Genomic DNA, 22955 nt, shown 5'->3' on the forward strand with positions numbered 1-22955 from the left:
TGAAGCTGGTACCACCTTTTACTCTACGCAAATAGATGACCAGAGTGATCTTTCAAAAAGCATATTATTGATCATGGGTTTTCTTCTCAAAACCCTTAATTGACTATGAGCTTCAGAATAAAGACTAAATATTTAAAAATAAGATATGACTCATTCATCCGTATATTACTTGTCTTTAACTTCACACTTTTCTACTTTGCTTTTTGTATTCCTTAATTACCTATTATTTTCGTGAATGTTATTTTAACAGATCTTATAAATGCTGAGTGTCTACCATGTTTTAGGCAGTTTTAGGCATCAAGGATACAACGTGAGCAAAAGAGAATTTAACTTCCTATTTTCCCACTGCATTCATTTTAATTCTTCCTGCTTGGAATAATTTTTTTGCCAACATAGAAAATGTATACATAAACTCCAAAATTTGTCTTAACTGTAATTCCCTGTGGGCATTATCTCTCAGGAAGAGATATTTTCTCCTTTACTTTGCATGTATCACAACTGGCTCAAGTTTGCATTATGACATGCATTACTTTGTTCTGATATATTTGTCTTCCTCACCAGAGTGTAAATTCTTTTGTGTCATTTGCTGAGGTCTTGGTGACTAACCCACTGATGTCCACTTTGTTGTTTATGCACAGAGTTTCTTATTTGTTGTTTTAAATCTTTACTTGAAATTTAGAATTTCTAGGGCAATTACCCTTCATCCCCTCTGTCATTGTCATCATCATCAGGGAACATTCATTCCAAATCCAGATGAAAAGTTTAGGACCCTAGGCCAGTGAGAGAAATCTCATCCATGGGGAAGATTAGAACCAAGCTAATTTGAGCCACTGAAATGGGAGAAAAGATGTGGTTAGGACTTCTACAGCAAAACACACTTAAAAATGTAAAGTTTGTCATGCAAGATTATGATATCTCCTTTTCTCTTAGTATGTGTTTCTAGGTTAGAGAAATTGCTTGATTGAATTTTAAAAACAAATGAAATTAAACAACAAATGACATATTTTGTCAATATAACTCTGGTGTTTTAAAAAATCAATGCAGGAAAATTCTATCAGTTTAAAGGTAAGTAATTTATAAAGTTTGCCTTTGTCCTGATTCTGTAGTCATTATTTTAATCTCTCCTTCTCTAGTGTCAGCCTACTAAATTCTCTTTTTAACACAACATTGCTAATTATTAGTAAAACAGCACAGTGAATGCATTGAATAGCTGCTATTTCTATGTATTTTTCCTCAGGTACATCAAGGATTGCTTCTCCTGCAGCCTAGTGGCAAAGTATGGCTCTTCCCTTGTCAGAATAATTTCTGTGCATTAAATCATCTATCTGTTCAACAATTTACAGGCACATATGATTTCTTGTAGATGGAAAGATCCTTTCTTAAACATTCAATAAACATAACTTTAGTGATTAAGCTAAAATGAAAATTATGATAAAAATTAACTGAAGTTAACTGTGCAAAATTTATGTAGAAAGGAAAAAATAATATGAAGAAAAAGGAATCTCCAAAACATATTTTGATTCATTGATGAAGATATTGATGAAGATGTAGCTCATGGACATCACTCATTCTCCTTTCTTATTTTTCACTTGGCCTAAAAGATCTCTACAGAAATGCATATTATTAAATAATAATCATTTTTCTATAAACAATTCCTATTATGTGTCTCCCCTTTGAGTTTATCTTTTAGATCTCGATAGTCTCTGTAGATGCTTATTTTAAAACTGTTTCCATCAACTATCTGTAGTTTAGAAAAAGGTTGAAATGCCAGTAAAAGGTAGAATGAATGTCAAAACAGTCCATATTTTAGAAACAAAATGAAGAATTGGCCTATGTCAGAATTTGGAGCTAGTAAACAAGATTTTAAAAATCCAGAGAATAACTGTGAGAGACATGTAGGACACTCTACCTTTAAAAACCCACAAGGCCAATGAAACTAAGAGCTGATTTTTTAAAAATACATTTCTCCATTTGTATGTCTTTCAAAGAAGACATGTAAATGGTGTATGAAAAGATGTTCAATATCAGCAATCCTCAAGGAATTGCAAATCAAAACAGCAATGAAATATGACCCCACACCTGCCAGGGTGGCTATTTAAAAGCCCAACAAAAGGCAACAAGTGTTGGCAAGATGTGGAGAAATTAGAACCCTTCCACTGTTGGTGACAACATAAAAAGGTGCAGTCCTTGGAAAATAATATGGAAGTTGCTCAAAATATTAAAAAGGGAACCACTATATGATCCCCAAATCCATTTATGAGTATTTATTTAAAAAAATGAAAATCAGAACCTTGAAGAGGTATTAGCACTTTCCCATGTACATTTAAATACTTGTTCACAACAGCAAAGATGGAGAAACAATCTAAATGTCCATCAATGGATGAATGAATAAAAAAATGTGGCACATACATGAAGTGTGATATTGCTTAGCCTTACAAAAAGAAGGAAATCCCAGGGGTGCCTGGGTGTCTCAGTTGGTTGAGCGACCAACTATTAATTTCAGTTTAGGTCCTGGGATTCTCTCCCTTTGCTCTTCTCCCCGCTAATACATATGTGTGTGCTATTTCTCTCTCTTTCTAAAATAAGTAAATAGGAGCACCTGGATGGCTCAGCTGGTTAAGCATCTGCCTTTAGCTCAAGTCAGGACCCCACAGTCCTGGGATGGAGCCCAGCCTCAGGCTTCCAGCTCAGCTGGGAGTCTGCTCCCTTTCCCTCTGCAATTCCCCCTGCTTGGGCTCTCTGGAGCTCTACCAAATAAATCAATAAAAATCTTTAAAAAATAAATATTTTTTTAAAAAAGTAAATTCCATAATATGAGACAGCATGGACGAACCTTGAAGATATTATGCCAAGTGAAATAAGCTGGTCACAGAAGGACAGATACTACATGACTCCACTTATATGAAGTATTTAGAATAGTCCAGTTCATAGAATCAAGAGTAGAATGATGGTTGCCAGGGGCTGAGGGGACAGGGTAAATGGAGAGTTACTAATCAAAAGACATAAACTTTCAGTTAAGCAAGAGAAGGTGTAGAGACCTGCTGTACAACGCTCTCAGTAGCGGGATCCCTGGGTGGCGCAGCGGTTTGGCGCCTGCCTTTGGCCCAGGGCACGATCCTGGAGACCGGGGATCGAATCCCACATCGGGCTCCCGGTGCATCTGTGTCTCTGCCTCTCTCTCTCTGTGTGACTATCATAAAGAAATTAAAAAAAAAATACAAAAAAAAAAAAAAACACCACTCTCAGTAGCTAACAATACCACATATACACTTAAAACTTTGTTAGGAGGGTAGATCTCAGTCAGTATTGTTACCACAATAAAATAAAACTTAAAAATAACCAAAAATTTTCAAAAATCATGGGCAAATAAGAAGATGAAAAAAGAGGATTTTAATGAGGACACAGCCCAGAGTAACTCTTTCAGAGATTTGTTTGAGCCACTGCATTTTTATTAGGGTAAGATAGCATGTTGACTGGTATTACCTTTCTTTCTGCCTTTGAAAGGTATAGCTACGCAAGCCAGCTATCTAACATCAGATGTAATAGTCGAAGTAGTGCTAATGTTTGAGAAATAATTTAACCCCCCATTTTGATGAAATTATGAAAGTTTTCAAAGCAAAAATCATCGTATCAGCATCTTGCCTCACTTTATAAATGTGATCATAATCCAGCATGAATGCATTCTTTGTCCTGTTTCCAACAGCAAGCTGCCCTACTCAGATTTCTGACCATGTCACCAGTTACTCATTAGGCCTGCTGCAGTCATCTGACACTGACTAGTATTTATTCCCTTAAGGTCTAGTAAGACATTGTAATTAACTGAAATTCATGGTCACCTATTTTATTTAAAGGTACTTCTATCGCCAAGCTGTTCAACCATCTTATTCTAGTTCATCAGGTCGCTCAAATTATATGCAATGGCTATTTTATTTTTTTTCCAAACCTCTTCACATTTTCAAGCCTCCCTCTTTCTTACTCTGCCATCATTCAGCAGATCACCTTCCTAGGCTTATGTGGAGAATACAGAAGGCATCGGGCAAGAACTACTTCTCTATTTCCAGTGCCCAGACATATACATTTTCTTGCAACCCACCAAGTCAGGAAATACTAAAGAAGAATAAGAATGAATATCAAGTAGTTTGCAATATTTAACACCCTGATTTTATTTTTCAGTTTGGCTATATCTTCTGAACTCGGTTCCAATTTATAGTTGCATTTCATAATCATTCACACATATGCTTTTAATAGTCGTATTTTTGTTAGCAAATGATGGACAATCTTTGAAAATCTTACAGTATAGTTCCACACTTGGTGGGAAAATGTAAATTTATTCCTTAGAAGAAAGATTTTATTCTTGCGATGGTATGACCTAGACTACTAAAGTGATTCTCTAAATCAAAACCTGAAACTTCCCAAATCAAATGTGGTAGGTGTGCTGAACAGTAGAGCTCAGCACAGAGCAGGAGAACTCAGGCCAGGTATCTGTCCTGGAAGCGTTGTGAACCTTTTTTTTTTTTTTTTTTTCAGTTGCACTATTTCTGTGATAATGCAACAGGATAATGCATAGCCTAGAGTTCTCCCAGGATTTAATTTTATATAAACCTCATAAATAGTGAATTGAAATATAAGAATGGTGATCATTATTTCTTACCACAGAGGCAGAGCATTACTGGTCTTTGCGATCCAAGAGCTCTTTCGGTGGCGTCTAGTTTAGAGCAATGACTTATGGGACGCAGCTGGAGACAATAAGTCATTAAAGAAACAAGGAACTACTCTGTTAGTTGGACTGGTTTGTGAGTTGGTAGGACAGACACAAAACCATAGTCAAAGTATCAGTCAATTCTGCTGTTCTGGAGCACCTGGGTGGCTCACTCGGTTAAGCACCTGCCTTCAGCTCAGGTCATGATCCCAATATCCTGGGATGGAGCCCCGGGTTCAGGTCCCTGCTCAGCGGGGAGTCTGCTTCTTACTCATCCTCCCTCTCTGCCCCTCTCCCCCCCACTCATGTTCTCTCTTTCTGTCTCAAATAAATAAAAAAAAATAAAAATTCTGCTGTTCTACAAATTCTGTGGTTCAGAGATATGGGGAAGCTGTGATAGGGACAAATCTAGAGTCAAGATGAGAGGCCAAGTCACTCCAAAGAAGTCTCCTTTCTTTATATCACAGCAATGGCATTAGAAAAACTAGGGAAAGTCCCATGTAACTTACCCAGTTGCTCAAAAAGTCAGCTCACTTTTATCCCAGCCAGAGCAATTAAGGAACATCAACAGTTTGTTAGTAATAAAATTATTTAATGATGTTACAAAAGGAATGGGGTTTTAGAGACGGCACTGATTATTTTAAAAGGCCCATTACTAAGCAATAATCACTCTGAGAACACCAATAAACTGGTCTGAAATTCCTTTCTCCAAAATGCAATCAGCCCAAATACTGGCATTTTAATTAATTATAAAACTTCAATTTTGGGACACCTAGGTGGCTCAGCAGTTAAGCATCTGCCTTCAGCCCAGGGTGTGATCCTGGGGTCCCGGGATCGAGTCCCACATTGGCCTCCCTGCATGGAGCCTGCTTCTCCCTCTGCCTGTGTCTCTGCCTCTCTGTGTCTCATGAATAAATAAATAAATAAAATCTTTAAAAAAAACTTCAATTTTAATTTGTCAATGATTTCATAGAATAATAAGCAGTCTATTATTATTCTTCTCTAAGCTTTTAGGTATGTACCAGAACTATTTCAAAGAAGACAGCCTTCTGGAAAGCCATCAGGTAGAGGAGGCTAAGTAAGTTGTACATCCTATTAGAAGCTGACCTGCAATGTCCTTTGTGCTTCATTGGCTCACCGCTACTAAATCTGTGATTGTGCCTTGGAGCATAAGCACAAACACTGAGTCTTGAAGGGTGGGGGAAGGTGGTGGTGACACAAATGTTAAAATACTGTGGGACAGGGCAGCCCGGGTGGCTCAGCGGTTTAGCGCCGCCTTCAGCCCAGGGTGTGATCCTGGAGACCTGGGATCGAGTCCCACGTCAGGCTCCCACATGGAGCCTGCTTCTCCCTCTGCCTGTGTCTGTGCTTCTCTCTTTCTCTGTCTCTCATGAATAAATAAATAAAATCTTAAGATAACAACAAAAAAATACTGTGGGATGTGGGACAACAGGCAGTCACTACTCGAGAGGTAGTGAAGTAAGAGAAGAAACTAGGGCTGGCTTAGGATAAGGAGACAAGGGGTTTATTCATTGAAAGAGGCTGACAATGTAGAGACTAGCGAACATAATACACATCTACTAATACACAGTATATAAAGGCAGTTCCTGGGAGCTCAGTGAGAAGGCTTAGGAGGGATGTCAGTGGGGGGTTGGAAATCATCGCAGAAACGTTGGTCAGAATGTGGAGGATGGAATGCATGAGGAGAACAGATGACCAGGAAAATGTATGCTTGTACTAAAGGCTAGATAGAAATAAGGAACTAAATGGTTCTAATTTCTGGACAGAACCAGGCAGTGAAGTCTAATGAGGCTGGTCAAAAATTCTTTTGTTAGGACACTAAACTGATGTCTTCCCAGACTGCTCTTTGGAAGGGATTATTGAACTGCAGAACTTATGGCATCTGCAGCAGTTTATAGCGCAACGAGAGACCATGTGTAGCCTCCTGGACCAATCCAGCCTTGAAGCGATACCTGAACAGAAGGCTGAGGAGAAAATTAATTCTCTACAGGAATTCACCCTTCAATGGACCTTAGTGGCTGCTATAGTTAGAAATTTGCATATTGTTTTTGAAATTATTTTTGAAAAGTTTTGTTTTGGGCAGGCATTTCACCCAAGCCTACTCTACCTTCTGTTATTCCATGTTTGTGAAATTTCTGCTCCCAGATAAACTATTCGACTTAACAACCACACTCTAGAAATTCTTCTTATTCTTTGGACTCTCTACCATATTACCTTGTGCACATGTGGTTCCTGTTCATATTTTGCTTTCCTTTAAAATCCAGCTTAAACTCCACAAAGTCTAAGAGGGTCTGTCTTTGGAGCTTTGCTCTCATGTTTCCAACCACTGGCACCACCTATTGTCAGATGTGGGAATAAGTCTCTTACTGATTAATGGAATCTCACTACCTGTTGCCTTGAATTCTTACTCAAACCATGCATTAAAATATATTTTCCTACAAAAATCTTGTTATTTCAAGTAGATGGTAATCTTAACAGACAATTGAATGCTCTATGTCTCTTTCTTCCTTTAGTATCAATCACAGAATATTTATACTTGATAAGTGTTAGAGTTGAATTTTATTCTAATGTTAGTGTGTATTTTAAATATACGGCAATCTCTATACACAAATTTTAATATTTTATTTAATCTTCGCATATTTAATGATAAATATATATTAAGAAACTGTTAGAACTAAAAATTATTGTTGAATTCATGTTTAAATATAATTCAAAACTATCAATCCACATTCTTTCACCTAAAAACAATTTCATGGTTACCTATGATAAGGCACAGTGAAATTCATGCTGTATGAGAACCGTTACACACAACTGGCAGATCCTGCCCTGATCCTAACAACCTAAAAGGTTGTTCCCTTTTTCTACCTTTTGAAATGGGCATATATTCTTATCAAACATCAAGAAATAAAAGCCACCACAAACAGAATTCTTATTCCCCATGAACTGAGGTAGGGCCGCTTACTTCTAATGGCTGCAATGCATCATAAATCCAAAATAAATTAGTGGCCATTAAGCCACAGGCTCCTCATCATTTGTATTACAAATGATGCTTAGACATCAGGTATTACTGGAACCACCTTTCATCTGAAGAGCGATATTGATATTCTTCAGTCAGAGCACATTAAAATGATCCAATGAAATACACTGACTTCAGGAAGGATATAGCATGTTATGCTTGTGATGAGAATATTATTCAGATTTCCTACTAACAAAATGCATTTCTTCCATTATAAAAACTATGTTTTTGAGGTAGAAATTAAATATGCCTCAAATCAAAATGACTTTTTCAGGAACCTCATAGTGGTATACTATTTATATCTTAGTGGTTTGCTACCTAAATCACAAAGCACAGAGGGAGTGTTCAAAATATATTCATGAGCTATAAAAGGCAATTTGGTTTTCATTCTTGTATCATGTTTTAAACTCTTTTCAAGATGATTTAATTATATAGGAAATGCACCGGGCTTTATTGTTGATGTCACAGAAAAGGAAACTCCAAGCTGAATTTTAAGAAACTAGAGAGTAATGCATGAATGCAGGAATTTATAGCAATATGGGAGGATTTTTTTAAATGTGATTATAAACCTAATGAAACAACTTTTTAAATATCTTCATAATTTTTCTTTGGAATATAACATTTGAATAATATCTAGTTACCAAAATAAAGAATTGCAATTATTTACATCATCAAAGCCCCCAAATCCCCATTATCACCTATGATAACTATAAGGAAATTTTAGGAATATTTGTAATTATGACTTGAATCTCCCAGACTATCCTGTGGATTCCTTCTGTAACCAGAAAGTCAGGTTTGAATTGAGACAATCCATAGCATCTGTACGTCGAAGTTACAAAGTCACCACTTAGTTATGTTTGTTCACCTCCCAGAGCACTTGTGTCTCTTGCATTGGCAAATTCAGGGATATTTTTCATGTACTAGTGAGAATGTACTGCATACTTTTTCAACAAAGACATTTTTAAAAAGTGATCTCATATGTCAACTTTTATAGAAATCAACCCTTTAACACCCTCACTTTTGCAAAGTTGGTGTTGACAGAGAGGGGTGAGGAAGTCCTAGAGCTGACCAGGCTAGAAGTCTAACTGAATCCGCTGGAGCATGCAGACACTTGAAAGGAGTGGATGGGGTATGAATCACACATGAAGGTAGGAGTCAGTATGGAATGCCGGTTCAACTTTTATGAAATTCCTTATAAAGTAGCAGAAAAATAAGAACCTTGGGTATTTGAGAAAATTAAGAAATAGAGGAAGAAAATAGTTGAAACCCCCAGAGAATAGCAAAAGATAGCCAGTTAAAAGTCATCCCCTAGGCTTCAGTTATGGATGGCCTTCTTCCTGTACACAGTTCCCTTTCATATAATTGCTTTGGCTTATTTCCTATACAACTGATAAAGACTCAGGAGCATTCCATTTTCCAACATAAGGACTAAAACACGTAACATTTTAAAATAGAGTACACATTGAGACTTTTCTCTGCATATATGTTTATTTGCATAGCACCTTTTCAATGTATGAAGACCTTCACACTTTTATTTATTCTATTTGACTTCTCACCACATTGTAATGAGTGACTATCACTATTTTAGTGACATAAATATCACTCAAAATCATTACTTTATAGTAGACAAAACAGATTCTCACATTGGTTCAAGGACTTGCTGGGAATCTCATAGCTCCTAGCAGTGGAGTAGACATTGGACCCTATTTCTTTACTCGTGGGTGAAATCCTCATTACAAAATGCAATGGTGTTATGAAATAATATTTAAACAAATATTTTACATTTTAGAACAGCAGCACTTAGTCATTTTCAAAACACTTTCCCTTTCGAGTGTGGGTCACATGACCTCTTTGGGATGAGCCAAGAGCAGCATTATAAACCACATTACAGATGGAGAAGTCAGGTTCAGAGAGCTCAGGTGACTTACATGAGGGTCACATGGCTAACAAACACTGGAATAAAGGCTGGAATATGGGCTTTTTATATTTAATCCAAGGAATTTAGATAGCCAATAAACTCAAGGATTTGAAAAAGCAGAGATAAAGTTAATGGGACTTATATCTGGGACTCTTACTGTGCTACCAAACACTTCAAAGCATTGAGCCTGGGGCTGCAAGGTTTGCTTTTCTATAGACTTAGTCCTGTGATCTTTCACAAGTCATTTAACCTTTCTAACCTATAGTTCAGAAGTTCTGTAATCTAGAAAATGATCATATCATTCCCCAAACTCGTAAATTGTTTAAAATTCAAATGAGGTAATTCATGGTAAGGAATGTTATAAACTTTAAAATGCGGCACAAATATAAAAATGTTACTATCTTTTTTCACTTAAGATTTTCTGAAAACATCTTAGGGTAGTTTCTTACTTAATTCATAAGTTTTGACTGTACATAAGAATAAAATGTAAAAGACTGAACATGTTTGTGCATGAATGTTTTGCATTTAATTTCATTTGTGGTATACATTATTAACTGTTTATTACATAAAAGGAACTAGACTAAGCCAAAAAAAGAAGGCACTTGGGCATAAAGGTATTTAGAACCTGTCCTGGCAGATATTTAATAAACAAGTTTGCTTTAGATTTCATTATCATGATTATTCACTTTATGGAGTGATATATTTTCCTCCCCGTTTGTTTCTAATCTATTAAAAAGCTCTCCACAGGTCTAGGGAAATGCGTGGGGAGTCTGGATGGATAAACACTATTATGGATAAGCACAGGTGGTGAAGAGACTGAGAACTGGAAAGCTCCTGAGATCTATTAAGGGAGTCATATTTTGGTGGAATAGTACTAAACCATTCCATTCTGAAAAGCATGTATTTCAAGAGAGTTTCTGAGAAAAAAAAAAAGTCACTTGGGATCTGAATATATCTCAAAATAAATTAGGAAAAGAAAAAGTAAAACAGATGGACCTTGCCAAGATACTCAGGCAAAATGTTCTCTGTGATATGGCCACCAATCTAGTTTTCCTTAGTTAAGTCATTCCTTGTGTTTTTTGGTGACTTCTCTTATTAAATAATACTGTTTTTTCTTTACCAGTATTTTACTCAGATGCAACTACATAACAGTAAATTTATATATACTTACTGCTAACGTGTCTAATTCTCATACTAAAAATGTATTTACATACTAGCACAGGAAACAAGGGAAACTTTGGAAACACTGGAGTTTATAATTTTAGGAGCTGCATTTTCTGGTTATTTTTAATCTTAGAGAACTCAATCTTCTAGAGCAGACTTAAGACTATTCCTGTGGATGAAGTTAGAATATTAAGAATTCTGTTCGGTCAACAGTGCTGACAGAGATGTGCCTAAGTAAGTGTCAGAGGAATTTTCCTTTTGTGTGAGGGATCCCCAAGAACATTATCAATAATAAAAAAAAAAGTGTGGTGGCAATAAGTGGCATGGACATCTGCAAGATAAGGCACTGACAATTCCTGGTAGATCTTGAATTAATGATTGCAGATCTTTGTCCTGGAAATTCATTCTAGAGTCTCACAAAGGGTTGTGTCATAATTGACCTCTGTGTAGGCACTGAAGAATCTTTTCATAAATGTGAAAGCTGGCGGGCCACCTACTACGACAAAAGTAGGTCCTCAATAATTAATAATTTTAAAGAAATCTCTTTCTAGACCTACTTTTAACTCTTCCACAGACGAATGGATAGCACCAACTAGGGTATCGAAGTCAGGTACATTGTCAGCAGGCTTCATTGTGCTGTTTGAAAGCTGTGTTTAGCTTTTCCTGAACTGTCATTTTTGTCTTCAGATGCTTACTTTTAACAGGCCACGTTTAAGTGACAACTTGGTCTAGATAAAAAATAAATAAATAAAATACAAATAAAAATTAAAAAATAAAAAAAAATGAAACTAATCTGTTTACAGGGTAGGGATTTGTTGCATGATTATTTTAAAAGCCACAAAAGCACAGACCTAGTAAAACCTATCTTTACAAGTTTTAACTATACTAGAATTTTGTTGTTAAAATTGAACTTCTTATGGAGAAAGGTGAGTCATAAAAGCTTGGGTTTCCACAAGTAAAGAATTAAGACTATAACATTAAAATCAAATGAGAGGAATGAAAAAGTTGAATGAATAATGATAGGGGAATTAGAAAGCGGCATTTAATAAAGAGAGAAATAAACGAGAGACAGAAAGAGTGAGGACACCTATATATTTTCCAGGCAAATATATATATATATAAAACACTTACATGAAGTAGAAATCATAAGGAAATGATGAAAAAAGATAAAGAAATACCCACTTGACCAGCCTGGTAATCAACATGATGACACAATAGATTCCCTTACCTCCTATGGATCTATGAAATTGTGTAGACTTTAACAGTAAGCTTGATATTAAGAGGAAATGACTTTAAGAAGGAATGTGAATAATTGTGAATTTAATTATCCAAACCATGCACAGACACAATTAATGAGAATGTGCTGGGTATCCAGTGACAGTATATATGGGGCATGACTTTCACCCAATTTAATGGTACTGCTAATAATCTGAAATGGAAACATATTTTTGCAAATTTTAATCTATAAAAATGAATTATAAGATGAAAGTTTAGACAGATTGGAAAAACAATCTCAGACAGGTATCTACATAAGGCACCTATCTATTGGACACTTCCTTAGAATTTCTAGGTTTCTCTTTTCCTGTATAATAAAGAAAAATATACCACAGTATATAGAAGTATGTGTCCTTTAAGGGGGAAGCGTGGCTTAATATCATACCATAGGTTTCACAGTGTGATATTCATTATCTAGAACATTCTCTGATGCCAGGTTTTTAGTCATAAACTGAAACATGAGTTTTGTCTGTAATCTGACAACATATTCAGCTTTTCAAGGGTAAACTCATATTTTAAAGTCCCTCCCCCCACAATCTTCTTTTTACCTTTGGTTCTGTTTTTTCACCTTCTACCCCTATACACTGAAATGGCCATAAGTTGGAATTTGTCATCAACCAATATGGCACCACTCTCCCCTCGTTCAAATGCAAACATCTCCTTCAACAACTTGGGCCTTTCATTTCACTTGCTCTATGATTTCTTTCTTTTTTTCATTTTTTTCTATAATTTCTAATAATCTAGCTTCCCCACCATCAGAGATGTCACACACAACTTCCTCAGTCCTCAAAGCACCAATTCTCCCTCACCCTAAACCCACCTCCCTACAGTCAGGCTGGTGGTGAGACCAGAGAAGTCATCACCAGGGACTAACTCATCTTACTAGGACTACAACCCCACTCTACCTAAGTGTACACACTTATCCCTCCCAATACAACATTTGTACTTACCCCATATTTTCAATGATTTTGCTAATAAAATTGGAACATTCTTTATCAGTTAGCTAAGGTTCCTTCATCCGGGACAGTGTTTGGATTGACACTTACAAGTTCAGCACCCTCCTTTTGAATAACATTCTTATTTAGCCAAATAAATGGATTTAGTATGATCACTCCCACAGCTTAGAGGTTTTTTTTTTTTTTTTTTAATATTTAAGGTGACTGCATATCTTCATTCTGATGCACTTATGCATTGGCCATAAAGCATATCACTGGATGATCTTATTTCCAAGTATTGTATCACACAAAATTCCTAACCTTTTTCCAGAGATATAAGTAAAGATTATTGAGTGGTGAGGGTTTGGGGGACTTGAATTGAGGGTGGTAGGTCTTAGGACAGGTAGGTGAAGCAGAGCACAACCCGTACTATCACAGCCAGCAACTCTAATAGCCCAAAGATGGAGGATCCAGGACCAGTAGTCAGCTTTCCTGGTGCCTCGTTCTATATCCAATTAATTTTCAATGCTATTTACTAACTTGCTCAGTATTAAGAGAGTCATTAAAATCTAGTGGATCAGAAATTGGCTAACAAGATTTAGACCTTTTAATTTGATATCCAAGGTCAGTGAGAACAGTGACAAGGTTGTACTAAACAAGCAATCTGCCTGTCATAGTCCCTGAAACGTGTATCTCCCCCCCCTTCCTTTTTTCCCACGCTACCTTTTAATTCCTTTTCTTTCTTAAAATGAAGTGTCTACTTAAAAGCCAGATACTGTGCTCGCTTCGGCAGCACATATACTAAAATTGGAACGATACAGAGAAGATTAGCATGGCCCCTGCGCAAGGATGACACGCAAATTCGTGAAGCGTTCCATATTAAAAAAAAATAAAAATAAAAATAAAAATAAAAGCCAGATACTTAAATATCTACCAGTCTATATCTAAAAACTTTGCATATTTTGTTTTCAAAACAGTTTAAAATATTGATGAAAAAAAACACACTGGCTAACTGAAAATAGCCATTCTTCATAGTCCAAAGATCTTTCTCAAAAGAGTTTCAAGTCACTTTAATTTTCAATATGAATGTCACTGCTATTCAGGGCTTTCTGGTCATCCATAGGTCTGATGTAACTCGAATTAGCCACATGTACTCACTACTCACTCCTCACTATAAAGGAGATAACTTTAAACACAGTCAGGGGGGAAATGAGTTTGAGGTTAAAAAATGCTTCTGAGCTCTACCCACTAATTGTTTTGATCCCTTCCTCATATCCCCAACTTGATTACGATGGTTCAGTTCACACTGCTTCTGTGGTCTCCTGAGACCACATGAACTGCAATGTGGTAATCTGAATCACCTCTCTAAATAGAAAGATGTTATGTTTTGAATGGTGCCAAGTAAACTGTCAACACTCAAAAAATAAATTACAATAATAAGTACATGTAGGAGGCAGTTCAGGAAGAAACAAGTGAAATGTCTAAAAGGCTTAGGGACTGATTTATGAGGGATGATTAAGAGAACAGAAAATAAGCAGCTTGGTCAAATAATACGGACGAGGGCGATGCTCATGTTTTTCGAAAGGCTTAAACATGTTGAAAAATAAAAGCATTTATTATTCACCAAGCAGGATAATAATAATAATCACTATATAGCTTATGTTTGTTTAGTATAATTTTCAAAGTACGTCTCATGTATCTCAGAGTGTAATTAAGCAGTACATAAATTTTAAATCATAAAACATTTTTTTGTGGTGAGAATAATTTGAAGACAGTTATTTCTAGTGGAAGAATGTTATGTACTATTTTTAATAGAAGGATAGAGAATGACCTAACAAGGAGAAAGAATCCTGAAAAATGAGTTCTGGAAGTCAGACACCAATGCCCTCATCCTACCACTGCTACTTGCTATATAGCTTTTGCGAAAATCAAAACTTTCTGGGTCTGTTTTTCATCTGCAAAGTAAAGCAGCGGTAAGATGAAGGAAACTTTCACTTTGTTTTTGTTTTGTTTTGTTTTGTTTTGTTTTTTGGGGAAACTTTCACTTTGTAAAGGTCTACGAAAGCATATACTTATGAAGCAAAGTGTGAATGTTTCTTTAAATAATATTAAATTATATGGAGTTGGAAGTAGATTCTAGCTGTTTAATGATAAACCGTATCAATAACATATGCTAAGAACCCACTAAAAGCATTCTATTTAGTTATGAATATGAGCAAATGATTAATTCCTGTATCTCTGATTTGATGTGTTTGAGTTCTTGAGGGAAAGGGCTCATACAACAACATTTGTGAAGCTGTACTATTATTCTTTGGCACTGGAATAGCAATAGCTATTTTTTTTTTTTTTGGAATTGATTACATAGTGGGAAGTAAACTACACTTTGTGTAATTTGCCTAATTGGTATTTTCATAAGCTGGAAGTTTTCTATTACCACTTTCATTTCACAAGTAAAAGACTCAGATGGGACTTGCCATATATATCTCAATTTAAAAAAAAAATATCCCTAAATACAAAGGCACCTTCATTCTTTATACTTTTAATAAAAATATTATGACATCATTAACTAATTAACAATGCTCTGAGTAAACAGAATCACATCTATGTCTTAAATTCCAGCCCTATTCTCTTTTATAACTTGGCAAACACCTCAGATATAAATATCCAACTGGTTCCAGCAAGTCTACCAGAAGTTCTCTCTTATAAAACACAACATGTGTTTACTTGGGAAATAATAGATCAGATTAGCAAGTTCAATTATGATTCTTTTTTATTGTCTATAATTGATATAAAAACCCGGAGACTCACCTCAAGAAAGACTTGAGATGTGGTTTGCAAGGGATATTGTTAATATTAATATTATTTTTATTTAATAATTTTATTTTTCTTTCCTTATAGATAGACACACCTGAAAACTGATATTGAACTACAACAGTAAGCTATGCTTTCAGGAGAGATACCTGATATGTTCCTTGGCTCGTGTGAAAGGTGAAACAGCACCTTGCTTTACCAAATTAACAGTACTTTTTATTCCACTGTCACCTAATCCTCTGCACTAGAATAAGAGACGGACACAAAAGTCGTAGTCCACCGAGGATCCATGAGATGCTGCCCTGAACCTGACAGTCTTTCAGGCTCTTCTGTTTTCAAGTTTTCTTAGAGTGTATATGACTACTTACAGAGCTGATGCGGTATCTCTGATATTAAAATCATATACACACACACATATATCTCACATGTTATCATGTTATCTCAGAATAACATTATGTATACATACATTTTAAATCTCTACAATTAAATTTTTCATTGTCAAAAACAAATGAACAGAAGGAAAAAAAAAAGGCACAAACTAAAAAGCAGACTCCTAACTATGGAGAACAAACTGAAGGTCACCAGAAGTCACGGGGATAGGGGGCGGGTAAAACGTGTGATGAGGATTAGGAGTATACTTATCACGATGAGCACTGGGGAATGTATAGAATTGTTGAATCATTATATTGTACACCGGAGACTAATATAACACTGTATGCTAAATATTTTGGAATTAAAATTTTAAATTTCATTAAAAAATGAGACGATTGAAAAAGATTCTGCATAGTAGACAGAACTTAACCATAATCTTTGAAAGTATAATAAAACATAAGTTTATCTAAAAAAATCATTATCTTTATAAACTGCATGTCTGCTTAGGAATGAAAAAAGAATTTGTAAAATATTCACCATCTGTAAGCAAGAAAATATTTATGCGCATAGAAAGAAAGGCAGTGGAAATAAAAAAGCAATGGAAACAGGGGAACAAGAGTAGAAAACAAATAATTATTTTTTAGAATTTTGTAACAGTAAGTAGTTGAAGGATTTCCAAATTTATGACAGTATTTTCTGCATATGGTCACTGTGACCTCATAATAGCATACAAAGTCATATTATGCAATGCCTTGCACTCAAATATCCCACATTTCCACATTTTATGTTATAGGAAGAAACTAACTTCAAAGATGTAGTCCTTATACTAAAATGTTGACTTTTCCTCAATAGTTTAAATCCTCTCTGTCCTCCAGGAAGCCTTATGTTTCCCATTCCTACCAACTATTGTTTTGACCATTAAGGCTATTTTTAAATTTATTTTCTCCCATAGCAGTTCATATCTCTGTCTTTAAAATTATCACATAGATTTAAAATTTTTCACTTCTGGGATCCCTCGGTGGCGCAGCGGTTTGGCGCCTGCCTTTGGTCCAGGGTGCGATCCTGGAGACCCGGGATCGAATCCCACATCGGGCTCCCAGTGCATGGAGCCTGCTTCTCCCTCTGCCTGTGTCTCTGCCTCTCTCTCTCTCTCTCTCTCTCTCTCTCTCTGTGACTATCATAAATAAATAAAAATTTAAAAAAATTAAAAAAATAAAAATTTTCACTTCTTTTTCTTCCCAACTGGACAAAACTTGTAGGGGCTATATCTTTTTTGTCTTTGGACATCAATATCTACCATAGGCGGAGCTCAACGCATGTTTATCAAATTAAAGAAAAAAATCTCAGTGAAGGAATTTAGGTTCTGAAAAAGTGACTCTTGAAATATCAAGCCATTATTGAATAGCATATCCAGGAACAAGACCCAGTTTTTCATGGCTTATTTTATGATTGCTACAATAGTTTTGATAATGATCTATTTGTTCCTACCTTTTATACATCAAACACTTATTATTTATGTGCCAAGGCTTATCTACCCATTGAGGATCTAAAAGTCCATGGTCTCATGGGATTTATATTCCAGCGTGGGGTTGAAAATTTACCTTCTGAACCTGCAGTGCCCTATATGGTATATATGGTAGCCATTAGCCAACTGAGGCTTTTAAAATTTAACTTAAACAAAAATAAGTAAAAATGTAGTTCCTTTCTCAAACTAACTTGAAGGGTTCAATAACCACACATGAAAGTGGATAACATTTACTGGACAATCAGATTTACAGACATTTCTACTATCACAGAAAGTTCTATAGGGCAGAAGCATTATGGTAAAAACTAAATAATGGATAATGATAAAAATACAACAGATGGGAAAAATAATGCAAGGAAAGAGGATAGAACTGGGTGGATATGATGCTGAAATTTTAGACAAGCTAGCTCTACAAGACCTCTCTTGGATGTGAATTTTGAGTAGAGACCTGAAAGAAGTGGAGGCATGAGTGTAGTCATTTATAAATTCAAGGAAATATCATCCATTAAAGGGAAGAATAAGTACAAGCCCCTGAGATGAAAGCATGACTGGGATATTTAGAAATAGTAGGTGGGCGATATAGTGACACGAGAGCGAGCAAGAATAGGGTCAGGGAAGTAATGGGGGACAGCTGACATTCTGAGAAGCCTCAGATATGTTTGTAAAGAGGAAAGAAAAGATTGGACTTAGGTTACAAGAGGATTTCACTGGCAGCTATATACAGAAACAGGGACACCAACTAACAGGCTACAGTAGTAATCTAGACTACAAATAATAGTGTCTTGAACCAAGTAATGGCAGCAGACATAATGAAGAGTGATCAAATTTTGTATTTATTTAGAAGGCAGAACCAAAAGATGCGCTAATCAGAATTCTGAGAATGAGAGAGAGAGAGAGACGGAGAGTAATCAAGAAACATTCCTATGTTTGTGGTCTGATCAATAGCTTTGAGGGAGAATTTCAGGAGATCAATTTGAGACAGGTTAAGTTAGAGATATCTATTAAGCATTTGAGTGGAAATGCTGAAAGAATATTTATATGCAGGTCTAGAGTTCAGGGGATTAGGACTGGAGATCTGGTCCTAAATTTGAAAGGCATCAACTTATAATCACTACAGTCATACAGAAGTACAAGTCATCTATGGAGCAAATACATACAGAAATCCAAGAGCCTATCATGTCAATGCTGAAAGTTTATGGAAAAAAAAAAAAACACTGGAAACAAACACAGAGAAGGCTTGGTTAATAGCATCAGAAGAAAAAATGAGTGTGGTCTTTTACAAGTAAAATTAAGAAAGTGTTTGATGGTAGAGAAAGTGAGCAGCTACCATGCCAAATGCTGCTGAGAGGTCAGTATTATGGGAACCAAGAAATGACTAAACATCCCACAGCAGTCATGGGAGATCTTGAAAGCAGCAATTTCAGATGAGTGGTGGGAGAAATATCTAATCGGAATGGGGCAAAGAGACTGAAAAGAGAGAAATCAGGGATACTAAATATAGAAATGCTTTCAAGAAGTTTTGCCTAAAGGGAAGGAAATAAGTAGGATGGTGGCTGGTGGGGAATATGGGTCCAGAGAATGTTTTTTATTTTTCTTGTTTTTTTTTTTTCCAATTTGGAAGATAAAATATCATGTTTATATGCTACAGGAATGATCCTGTTTAAGAGGAACTATGGCTAATGAAGGAGCGAGAAGCAAATTTCATCTGTAGGACTATCTTGCAGCAGATGAGAGGCAAGAGGGTGGCTTCAGCTGGGACGTAGACAGTACAGGAGAAAAAGGGAGGTAGATAGGTCCAGATGTAAACAGGTGAGATTAAGAAGGAAAATTATGAGGTATAGTGGTAAGAATTCTTAGAACACTAAAACAGGGGGAAAAAAGTTAAAAGAAATATGAGCTTTAAAACCAGACAGTCCAAGGTATGAGTTCCATTTCTAATATCTCCTTGAAAGATCCACATGCTATCTTATTCTTAGTAAATTCACAATTCAACAACCTCAGTAAGTATGGGTTACGAATATATATTAAATAACTTTATTTCCATTTATATGTAGATTTATCATTTCTGAATTTATCTAAACTTTGATTCTGTTAAAAATTTGGTCTAATTCATTTTTTATTGGGATCATAAATTCTATTGGATCAACATTCCTTCATATAATAAAAATTATCTTTTTCAGTCTTCTCTTGGTCCCTACGTTTCCTTCTTTCTTACTACAATTCCAATATTGTAGAATTTAGTTAACACATCTATTCACATAATCCATACCCTTCAAAACTTCATATTGTTTTATTATATCTCTTCTTAGACTTGGTATTTCCACCGTGTAAAGATAAAATCTGATTTGTCTGTCTTGATAGAAGAGTATTTTCCATTTCAAAAACAAATATAAACTCACAAATACGTGTTTCTGATCATTTTGTTTCTCTGTTTCAAATTTTCTCTCTGGCTGCATTATGTTATTTGTATGGTGCTCATTGTGTGCATACGCTGTGTTAAAATCTGTTCAAACACAATACACAGCCATTCACAGCAAAAGGTGACAAAGCACAATGGCTTCATTGTTATGATGGAATCTGCAACTCATGTATTCTCACATCAGATAGCTTTTCTCAGGCTACTGCGTTAAAATAGACAAAAGGGGAGGGGAAAGAGACTTAGAACATAAACCTGGTCTAAGGGTTAGATCATCTAATTTAGACAATGAAAAATTGTCTAAATTTTCTAATTTAGAAAAAAAGATAGGCAAATGTGGTCAAAGCAATAGAAAAAAGGATCTTTTTTCCCCGATTTTTGTAATTTTTTGTAGGTTGACATCTAAGGCAAAGGTGGCATTATCACATGAGACTTTCTTTCCTCCTTAATCCATTTTTCCTGGTTTCCACATCAGAAATGCTGTCCAGATCTTTGGATAATTTTGAATTTTCAAAATTGCTCAAATAAGTTCAATGCTAGAATATTACCTTAACACACATACAGGTTTAGATGGGAAGATATCATAGTTGTTCTTCCTTATTGTGTATAATTAGGTGAGATGAAACTAATCAATAGAGAGTTTGGAAATATATTCATGAAAAGCAGCATGGATTTTTTATTTATAAGGAACTGAAGCTGAGAAGTAAGTAACTTGCCAGAGCTACTCAGCTAGTAAGTGGCAACACTGGAATCTGAACACAGCCAAATTCAAGTCCATGCCCTAAACCACTATTCCACTATGTTATACTACCTCTTAGGGGAGAAAAAAAAAAAAAGGTATAAAAAGATTTCTTTTGTTTAAGAATTTAGTAAAGAAAAAATCAATTATTCATCTCTAAAAGTTTTTGGTATCAAAAACTTAGATCATCAAAGCATCTAGATTCTTCATTTAATCAATGATTATGCACTACAAAAGAATAAATGAAACAGACTACCAGTAGGAAAAGGAACACCTGTTTGGAAAAAACATGAACAGGAGTATCTGAGTGACTCAGTCCATTGAACATCCATCCAACTCTTGATTTCAGCTCAGATCATGATCTCAGGGCCCTGAGACTGAGCCCTGCATGGGGCTCTTCACTGGGTGTGGAGTCTGCTCAAGATTCTCTTTGCACCATGCTCTCCCTCTCGCCCCCATGCTCTCTCTTTCTCTTAAAGAAAAAAACATTAACAGTTACAGATGGAAGCTCATGAATAATTATGATTGCAGGCAAAGCTAAAACCCAAATGTTTAGCTAACTTACTTGAGGCCTATTATATCATTTGATGATAAAGAAATATTTATGACCTAGGTAAAGCAACAAAAAATGTATTGTGTGAAACCAAACAGAAATTCAGATTCTTTGTGAGACATGTTTTTCTGCTGTTACTACTGATCTCCAGGGAGAATGAATGAGTGCTGAACATAGAGAAAACAGAAAGTATTAACAGAAAACAGAAAACATAAAATAAACAGAAATACTTTCTGGTTTCTATTTTGATTCTTCACAAGTAGAGAGGGGAAAAAAATACCTATGTCTAATAATTACTCAACATTAACTGACATTTCATTCATTAAATCTAAGAGAATAGAATTAGTCAAAAAAGACAAAATAAGAGGTCACAAATATGAATTTAAAATATGAAGTGAATAAAACTGTCTTTCTTTTTTCTCCCACAGACTTATTTTGGAATGTCAATAGAATGACGCAGGCTGTTGTGTCAGGGATGTAGTTTCACAAGCACTCAAAAATTGCCTCCAGCTTCTAGTTCAGTTGTGTTTGAACTAATATGGGAGACAGCTTTAAGGAGCAGAGGTTATGCTGCCCTTGGAAAGTTTTATCCAGCTTCTAAAACACATCATGCTTGATTTCGGGAATACCTCCAAGTAATATTTTCGCACAACATAAAGGGGCTTAATATTATTTCTTGTGTGAAGAAGTTTTCACAAGAAAGGATGATCATTAATTTTATTGGAGTCAATTCCTCAAACTTATTTTTCTCTATCTGAAAAGGAAAAATTAATTCTGCATAGATATTTTACATATATTTTAAACTAACTGTGAAACACTTCTCTTACCCAAGAAACATCTGGAAGGGTAATGACAGCTTCTATGGGTTCAAGAGCACTCTAAGTGAGGTTATTAAAATTCAACCCTTTGCATATTTCTGATAGAGGAAAAAAAGTTTGTCCCAGACAACAAGGGCATAGAATACAGAGACGCTTTGAAAAGTTTCTCAATCTCTAGATTAATGCCTACTCTTTGGAGGATGATAGAAATCTGTACCATTGAGACAGACCTCTGTTTCAATGTTTCTGTAGCTCAGTTCTTGCCCAAAAGTCAAATAGCCAATTGTCTGTTCTTGCCACATGGATTTCATAATTATCATTTCCACAGTGCAAACCATTTCATCTTCCCACTAGTATCCTGAGAGTATATACCAGCTGAGCTAAAATCTCCAGTATTTTTAAATTTACTCTCTGAATTTTTCTCCTAATTAATAGGATATTAATTAATGTTAAAAGGATACTTCAAATGCTTTGAGTACCTAGAGGATTCTTATTCTTTTTATATAGATGTGAAGTCATGGTTATGAACATTAGATCACCTGGTGGTAGTTTGGAAAATTTAAAAGAAATTCCAAATCACTAATATACATTTCCCCCTTTATTCCCCTTTGTTAATCATCTAGATTTCATTCATTTTCTTGTTTACAGATTATATTTTAGTTATGCTCGGAAATAAATGGATAAATCTGAAAT

At 35.5% G+C, this 22955-nt stretch overlaps 1 protein-coding gene and 1 non-coding gene across 9 annotated transcripts in view; one reads left to right on the top strand and one right to left on the bottom strand.

The window, feature by feature from the left end:
* SLC16A7 (solute carrier family 16 member 7) overlaps window positions 1-22955 on the bottom strand; it is a 180851-nt gene that overhangs the window by 44217 nt on the left and 113679 nt on the right. The window lies entirely within an intron of this gene.
* Window positions 13806-13912, top strand: LOC121492342. Its single transcript, XR_005988220.1, has one exon. It is a non-coding gene; the product is annotated as a U6 spliceosomal RNA (small nuclear RNA).

Source organism: Vulpes lagopus, chromosome 5 (assembly GCF_018345385.1).
Source record: "Vulpes lagopus strain Blue_001 chromosome 5, ASM1834538v1, whole genome shotgun sequence".
Taxonomy (NCBI): domain Eukaryota; kingdom Metazoa; phylum Chordata; class Mammalia; order Carnivora; family Canidae; genus Vulpes; species Vulpes lagopus.